The following is an 8,479-nucleotide window of genomic DNA, read 5'->3' on the forward strand; positions in this document are numbered from 1 at the left end:
TGTAGTTGTGCAGTTGTTGTAACCACATTAGATCAAGATTTTCAGAATCATCATTTATAATTATAGTTTTATAATCTTTTTCACAGCGTTCAAAAATCTGAAACTTTAAGAAACTTTTAAACATCAATCCTCGAAAGCATAACACGTACTATTTGACATTTGAACATTTACCAAAACTTCCTGAGTACGGAAATGATTGTGATTTTGTATAAGATCTATTTCGAAACTTATAACGCCAACACTAAAAGCGAATATCACCAATCCACTGAATATTAACATTATGGCTTATCATATGATTTCTTTTATGGAATTTACTCTGAACTAATTCATCCTTATAACTAGATAAGGTCGACATCGAATGCAAAGTGACTGATTAGTCATCACTCTTATTACAATAACATGTATACATATGTTGAATAATAAAACATTCTTTTATACAAATACAAGGGGTGACGACTGTTGATGGTTTCGAAATATACTATAAATTCAGAATGTTTTGATAAAATATCTGATTTGTGTTCCTTATTAAAAATTAGTATATATACAGCATACAGCTTTGTAATCTTTTCGAAAATAGTTTGATTCGTATCCGCTGCAATTACATATAGAATTTTCGGTTACAAACAGTTTTTCTGTACAAAGATGTTCTACGATTGACTTAATAGAAATTTACAATGTTGGATAAGAGATTTATCAATGTTGTTACCGATTTTTTATTGCAATATTATTTTTTAGAGCCATTTGTTGATGAAGATTTTCTACAACAGGCCGTAATTAACAAAAATACTAAAAACAATAACAGATTTCACTTTGTTATGAGACTCTCGACTGATATTGGTAGTTGCTTCCGTATAAGGCTGAGAATTAATAGAATTTTTTGATTTTAATCTGAAAACTAGTGATATTGTTCAAATACTTTTCCTTGTAATTGAAGTAATTGTAGGTTTCTTTGAATTCGTTCCTCATTGCCAAAATCTTATATGTACAAAAGTCTATTGCGCTTGTGATCAAATTAATTTCTAATAGGAAGCAAGACTCGTGCAGTATTAAGTTAAGAATCGGCCCATGTGTTTTCTCGACAGGGATCGAGGTTACACTTCTCAAAAAGAGGAAACTATGGCCAAATACCCTCAAGGAATTTAGATTAATTTATTCATTTCTATTAAAAAAATAAAGAATAATAATATATATATATAATAATAATTCTAATAATAAAAATATAGAATAATATTGTCCATGTAATTTTTGTAACGAAATTGGGCTCAGTTGGTTACTTTCATCATCTACAATAAGGACATCACAATCTTTCTTGTATTGCTTAAAAATCTGTAACTGAAACCACACTATTAAATTCATTAATTAAAATGTAAAGAATTATAATCACTGTAGGTCCATGAAAATTCTTCTTTATTCAACAAAGTTTTCAACAAAATTCAATAAAAAATATCTAGGGTCAGAGTTTTCTACATTAATTATAATATTTTGATACAATTTTTGAAAATTCTGATTATTTTACTTCATAACACAGAGATCTGCAATGATTACTTTGGTTCAAATAAAAAATATCATATGTGAAGCAAAAAATTTACTAGAGCATTGAGAGAACAGGTCATAATCATTGTTTAATTTGTTAGTAAAAACTTCAACACAAAATCAAAAAAATAATACATTTCGAAAAGTTACCATGATTTCTTGTTAACTCACTAAATCATAGTCAGATTTGACAATCAGATAACACAGGAATGAAACACGCAGTAACCAACTAATCAATTCCTCTAAAAGAAAATCGTATTGTGTAGATTTATATTTGTTTCAATATATTGACTAATTAATATTAATAAAATATGTACAATACAATACAAAAATTAAATCTTTTAACTCAATTTAAGATTCATAGTCTTACAAATTTCTTCGATTCTGAATTTACATTTTTTAATATTCGAGAAAATTTTACTTTTCTGAAAATCTATCAAAAACTATTTTATTAACTTCCCATGAGGAAATTATTAAAATTGGGTCGATTAGTGAAATTTGAATTTTCATCATATCTCCACGTTTCATGGTATTTGCAAGCATACTGACCAATTTTTAGAATGATGTGTGTGTACGTACACTGAGAAAAAAATTTCGTTAAATGAAAGAATTTTTTATCCAATAAATAAAAGAAACTTGGAGTATTCTCAAGATAATTAAGAGATACGGTAGTGTCTCGTGCGCCAAACATAAATTGCCGCCATTTAGCCCTTACGTCACGATGAGGCACTACCATGTCTCTATACAAATTATAAGATGATTTTTGCAAGCTATGATTTTTAAATTTACAATTTTTTTCTTATTATAACATAAACATGGGCTAAAATTAAGAATTTGCTCGCAAAGCAATCGTTAACTTTCGATTAAGCATACTATAAAGTATTATCATTGCTTTATTCATAATATACGAAATTGAAAAAATTTTGTTGCGCAAAAATTGAGTAAAATGAGAGTTTATTCATGGAGCAATCATACGTTTTTTTTTAATAAGTTGGGGATCACGCCAAGTTTTTAGTTGTTATGTTTCTTGTGTCATTAAACATACTAAATTTTTTTTCAAAAAAAAACCGAAGAAAATAATTCATTTTAAATATTGTTGATTTGTAGATTTAAATAATTGGCATTTAATGATTTTAGGACTTTTTGTAATTTCATCATTGTCGTTATTTGTGTTTGGCGCACATTTTTGTACAGCCCAGAAGGAGGGGGCTGTTTTTGATGAGATATTTTATTCAGACTAATAGTAGTGTTATCAAAAACACATTTTGTCTTTTGTTTCAATGTTGCGACAAGTTTGAAAACAAATTTTTAAGGTTACGACAAGAATGAAAACAAATGACATTTTATTCATTTGAGTAAATAAAATGATTTCAACGAAATATTCATAATTTCGAAGAAATATATTATTGCGACTATTTGAAATTTCGATGTTAATGATCGAATGAAATATTTTTTGTATGAAGTCAATTTTTTTCTCAGTGTACGGACGTATGTCAGCATTTTTTTTCGTTTTCGATATCTCAAGAACAGATTGAGATATCAACTTTAACCAAAATTTATTCGAAAGATGTTATTATAAAAAAGATTAGAAAGGAATTTGAACGAATTCGGTTGAACAGTTTTTTTTTTATAACAAAAAAACTAAAAATAAAGAAATTAGAAGATTAACTATCTAAAATACTTTTAAGCGAAAGAATAACAATTTTGTTCAAAAATGTACACGGAGAGAAAAATCATATAATTTTTGTAGAGAAAATTTCAGAAAAATTACCATGCTCTCTTATAATGCGTGCGCGATCGACGACCAAAGTAAAAAGTATTTTACGATCATGTAAATATTATTAAATTGAAACGTAAATATTATCAAATTGAAACATAAAGAGTATTAGTCATGGCTTCATAAAAATTGTTGTGCTGGCATGGTAAAATTTAATGTGCTGTATTAGAAAACTTCCTTATCGATTTAGTAAAATTTCTAAGTATGCTTAACAATATTTATATATCAATGTATTAATTTCTCTACAGCTTATTATTTATTTTTGATTCAAAAAAAGGCTGTAACGTAAAAAATTAATAATGTTTTTTTGATTTAGGGAAATTAAGGAATCGCGGTTGAATTTGATAATGATAAAACACTTTTATGAATTATTAAATATATCTTTATTTAAATTAAAACCAATTTTTGAGAATAAATTTCGCACCATTAGATGCTCTTACAAGATTCGTAATTTTAAAGCTAAATAGGTCATCCAAATTTAGTACATCCCACGTATACTGATCGTTGTACAATCGATAACATTCAGTTTTTCGTAGAGGAATGTACTTATTAATTTTTTAACAATAAGACATACTTTAATATTGCTACAATTTTTGTGAATAATTATTATAGTATAGTATAACTGCACATCTTAACTTACTGAAATTTTTCTAAAATATCTTTATTTGGCACTTGGAGAACTGTTTCTAATTGTCTATCTTTTTCAGGGCTGAGTATAAGTCTGCTGAGTAAATTTCTTAAGGTTTTCTTCAAGCATCCATTATCTCGATAATATTTTAAAACACTTTTGCCATCAGCTGAATTTAATAAAAGTTGGTATATAGGCTGTAAAAAAATTTTTAAATATAAATTATTTGTCCTTTGTTCAAATAGTTATTGATCATAAGTTAATGACACTCACGTTGTTGATATTTCTGGACGTTCAAATGCCCTTGTAAATCCTGTAAGATAAAACTATCTAAAAATTGAGAAAGAACACAATTGACTAGTAATTGAAAAAAAATGACAACGGTTAAAAACACTGGGAAAAATGACTACTTTACTACAAAAACCATCATCTTTTGATCACTTATAATTAACGAAAGAAAAATTTTTCAATTTTAATAAATAAATCCACTATTTCACTAACACTGTTAACACTTTTGCACTTTACAAAAGTTGAGTTTGAACAAAAACTGATTCGATATTTTTAATTGTTGTCATTTTTTCGACAAGAAAAGGCTTAGAAGTTGTGTTGTGGGAGTTAGACTATTTAGTATGAACTACTTACCATTTTACTGTAAATAAAAAATAATACCAAAATCAGTTAATTATTTAAGAAATGAATAATAGATATTATGAATGTTAAATATTAGTTGCTATTAAAGTTTGTGAAAGATTACTTACGTCGTTACAAAATGACGCACTTTTATGTGTCACTGTATAATGTATCACTCTCTATTGATAACACAGTCAATTACGCACTGAGGAACAATAAACGTATTCAAACCTGCTTCGAAAAACTTCGAAGATGCCCGATCTTTTCCGACCTTCGATTCTTTCTTATGTTAATAGCAGAATGCACGTTGTTTTAACTTAATAGTAGAATATCTCGAAAACTATGAATCCGAGATCTAGACATAATGCGTACAATTTTTAGAAAATCGCTTTACGAACAAAATGACCCCTTATAGGCTTCTCTACGATTAATAGTTAATGAGATATCATTTTTTTTGTTTAAAATAATTCTCATGCTCAACAGCGTTGATACCTTCTTTCTCTTTCTTTCTTTCTACTATTAGCAGATAGCATTTGAAAATTATAAGACAGCATGGTAAAATATATTAGTTCGTCTAGGACTCTATGGCAGCTTAAATAGTAATTTTTGTAAGAAAAACGATTAAAAAATATTTTTCTGTCGGGAATGGAACTTTTTACTGTGCTGTTTTACAAATTTTACAAAGCTGAATTTTAAGAAAGAATATTTTATCCTTTAAATTTTCTATGATTAATTATAATTTTTATATTTTTGCCGTACAAAATTGACTATGTTCGGCTTTCACACGTCGATTGTAGTGCTGAGCACAGTAATTTTTCTATGAATTTTCTCTCCGTGTAGTCAGTATTAACTAGACATTATTGTTCACAACTAAAATATAACTTTTATCAAACATGCATTGTTTATAACAATATGAATTTGTTACAGACAATTAAAAATGGGAAGTTCATCGTGTTAGCACAGACAAAGTGTACTCAGACCTATTTTTATACTTGCTATCGTATTGATCACTTTTCGAACTACCATAAGTTTATCCTTTAATTAATAATAAAATGCTTATTATGTACTTAATTTTACAGTGATTCAAGTAAATTATAGGATAATTCACTACACACTTGAACATTATAAATAATGAAAGAGTAAATAAACTAATTTACTATTTTCTTGTACATTTATGTCAAGTTGATTTTTCGTAGGTATAGACATGATTAATATTTACTTATAGGGTAAGATCAGATCAATACACTGGAAAAAATCGGATCAGTTTGATTCACTATTCCGTGTTAATTTTCCATTTAACATTTTACAGTTGAGTCTTTTTATAATGCAACTGTCCTTAGAAAATCTTTCATCCCAGATAAGTGTTAAATTTACTTGTAAAAATCTACCAGAGTCGAGAAAAGATTTGAGCCTGTGGAGTTTTACTCAAGATTCCAAGGAAAAAAATCAAAAGCATTTTCTAGCTCTCCATAAAATAATACTATGAATAGCATTCCCAATTAAGACAAGCATTACATTACCAATGTGTACCTAATGTAGCTTAATACCTAACTCGAATTTAGGTAAACCGAATGAGGTGTGAACTCTTTATTAAAAAATAATTCTACTCAAGTCTTCAGTAGAGACCCTAGTAGCCATCAGGAAACAGACGGCTGTCAGACTTACGTATGTTGCTGTCTTTTAGTTTGCTAACGTAAGATCAACATCAGACGTCAGATGCTGCCGAAGAAAGGAAACAGACGTACGTAAAGTCTGTCGACAATTCTGACTACAGATCTTGGCTACTATAGAAAATTCATAGAAAAATTACTGTGCTCAGCACTACAATCGACGTGTGAAAGCCGAACATAGTCAATTTTGTACGGCAAAAATATAAAAATTATAATTAATCATAGAAAATTTAAAGGATAAAATATTCTTTCTTAAAATTCAGCTTTGTAAAATTTGTAAAACAGCACAGTAAAAAGTTCCATTCCCGACAGAAAAATATTTTTTAATCGTTTTTCTTACAAAAATTACTATTTAAGCTGCCATAGAGTCCTAGACGAACTAATATATTTTACCATGCTGTCTTATAATTTTTCAAATGCTATCTGCTAATAGTAGAAAGAAAGAAAGAGAAAGAAGGTATCAACGCTGTTGAGCATGAGAATTATTTTAAACAAAAAAAATGATATCTCATTAACTATTAATCGTAGAGAAGCCTATAAGGGGTCATTTTGTTCGTAAAGCGATTTTCTAAAAATTGTACGCATTATGTCTAGATCTCGGATTCATAGTTTTCGAGATATTCTACTATTAAGTTAAAACAACGTGCATTCTGCTATTAACATAAGAAAGAATCGAAGGTCGGAAAAGATCGGGCATCTTCGAAGTTTTTCGAAGCAGGTTTGAATACGTTTATTGTTCCTCAGTGCGTAATTGACTGTGTTATCAATAGAGAGTGATACATTATACAGTGACACATAAAAGTGCGTCATTTTGTAACGACGTAAGTAATCTTTCACAAACTTAATAGCAACTAATATTTAACATTCATAATATCTATTATTCATTTCTTAAATAATTAACTGATTTTGGTATTATTTTTTATTTACAGTAAAATGGTAAGTAGTTCATACTAAATAGTCTAACTCCCACAACACAACTTCTAAGCCTTTTCTTGTCGAAAAAATGACAACAATTAAAAATATCGAATCAGTTTTTGTTCAAACTCAACTTTTGTAAAGTGCAAAAGTGTTAACAGTGTTAGTGAAATAGTGGATTTATTATTAAATTGAAAAAATTTTTCTTTCGTTAATTATAAGTGATCAAAAGATGATGGTTTTTGTAGTAAAGTAGTCATTTTCCAGTGTTTTTAACCGTTGTCATTTTTTTCAATTACTAGTCAATTGTGTTCTTTCTCAATTTTTAGATAGTTTTATCTTACAGGATTTACAAGGGCATTTTGAACGTCCAGAAATTATCAACAACGTGAGTGTCATTAACTTATGATCAATAACTATTGAACAAAGGACAAATAATTTATATTTAAAAATTTTTTTTACAGCCTATATACCAACTTTTATTAAATTCAGCTGATGGCAAAAGTGTTTTAAAATATTATCGAGATAATGGGATGCTTGAAGAAAACCTTAAGAAATTTACTCAGCAGACTTATACTCAGCCCTGAAAAAGATAGACAATTAGAAACAGTTCTCCAAGTGCCAAATAAAGATATTTTAGAAAAATTTCAGTAAGTTAAGATGTGCAGTTATACTATACTATAATAATTATTCACAAAAATTGTAGCAATATTAAAGTATGTCTTATTGTTAAAAAATTAATAAGTACATTCCTCTACGAAAAAACTGAATGTTATCGATTGTACAACGATCAGTATACGTGGGATGTACTAAATTTGGATGACCTATTTAGCTTTAAAATTACGAATCTTGTAAGAGCATCTAATGGTGCGAAATTTATTCTCAAAAATTGGTTTTAATTTAAATAAAGATATATTTAATAATTCATAAAAGTGTTTTATCATTATCAAATTCAACCGCGATTCCTTAATTTCCCTAAATCAAAAAAACATTATTAATTTTTTACGTTACAGCCTTTTTTTGAATCAAAAATAAATAATAAGCTGTAGAGAAATTAATACATTGATATATAAATATGTTAAGCATACTTAGAAATTTTACTAAATCGATAAGGAAGTTTTCTAATACAGCACATTAAATTTTACCATGCCAGCACAACAATTTTTATGAAGCCATGACTAATACTCTTTATGTTTCAATTTGATATATTTACGTTTTCAATTTAATAATATTTACATGATCGTAAAATACTTTTTACTTTGGTCGTCGATCGCGCACGCATTATAAGAGAGCATGGTAATTTTTCTGAAATTTTCTCTACAAAAA

The 8,479-nt window shown here is 27.8% G+C and overlaps 2 long non-coding RNA genes across 2 annotated transcripts; one reads left to right on the forward strand and one right to left on the reverse strand.

The window, feature by feature from the left end:
- Positions 1-4,239: 4,239 nt before the first annotated feature.
- LOC118065329 (uncharacterized) lies at positions 4,240-5,087 on the reverse strand. The gene is made up of 3 exons (XR_004690160.1): positions 4,697-5,087; positions 4,581-4,587; positions 4,240-4,251 (listed from the first exon to the last, which is right to left on the reverse strand). It is a non-coding gene; the product is annotated as an uncharacterized lncRNA (long non-coding RNA).
- A 1,525-nt stretch (positions 5,088-6,612) lies between these two features.
- Positions 6,613-7,673, forward strand: LOC118065328 (uncharacterized). Its single transcript, XR_004690159.1, has 4 exons — positions 6,613-7,059; positions 7,168-7,174; positions 7,500-7,541; positions 7,618-7,673. It is a non-coding gene; the product is annotated as an uncharacterized lncRNA (long non-coding RNA).
- The last annotated feature ends 806 nt before the right edge of the window (positions 7,674-8,479 follow it).

Source organism: Chelonus insularis, unplaced genomic scaffold (genome assembly GCF_013357705.1).
Source record: "Chelonus insularis isolate UGA/USDA-ARS -01 unplaced genomic scaffold, ASM1335770v1 contig_304_pilon, whole genome shotgun sequence".
NCBI classification, from domain to species: domain Eukaryota; kingdom Metazoa; phylum Arthropoda; class Insecta; order Hymenoptera; family Braconidae; genus Chelonus; species Chelonus insularis.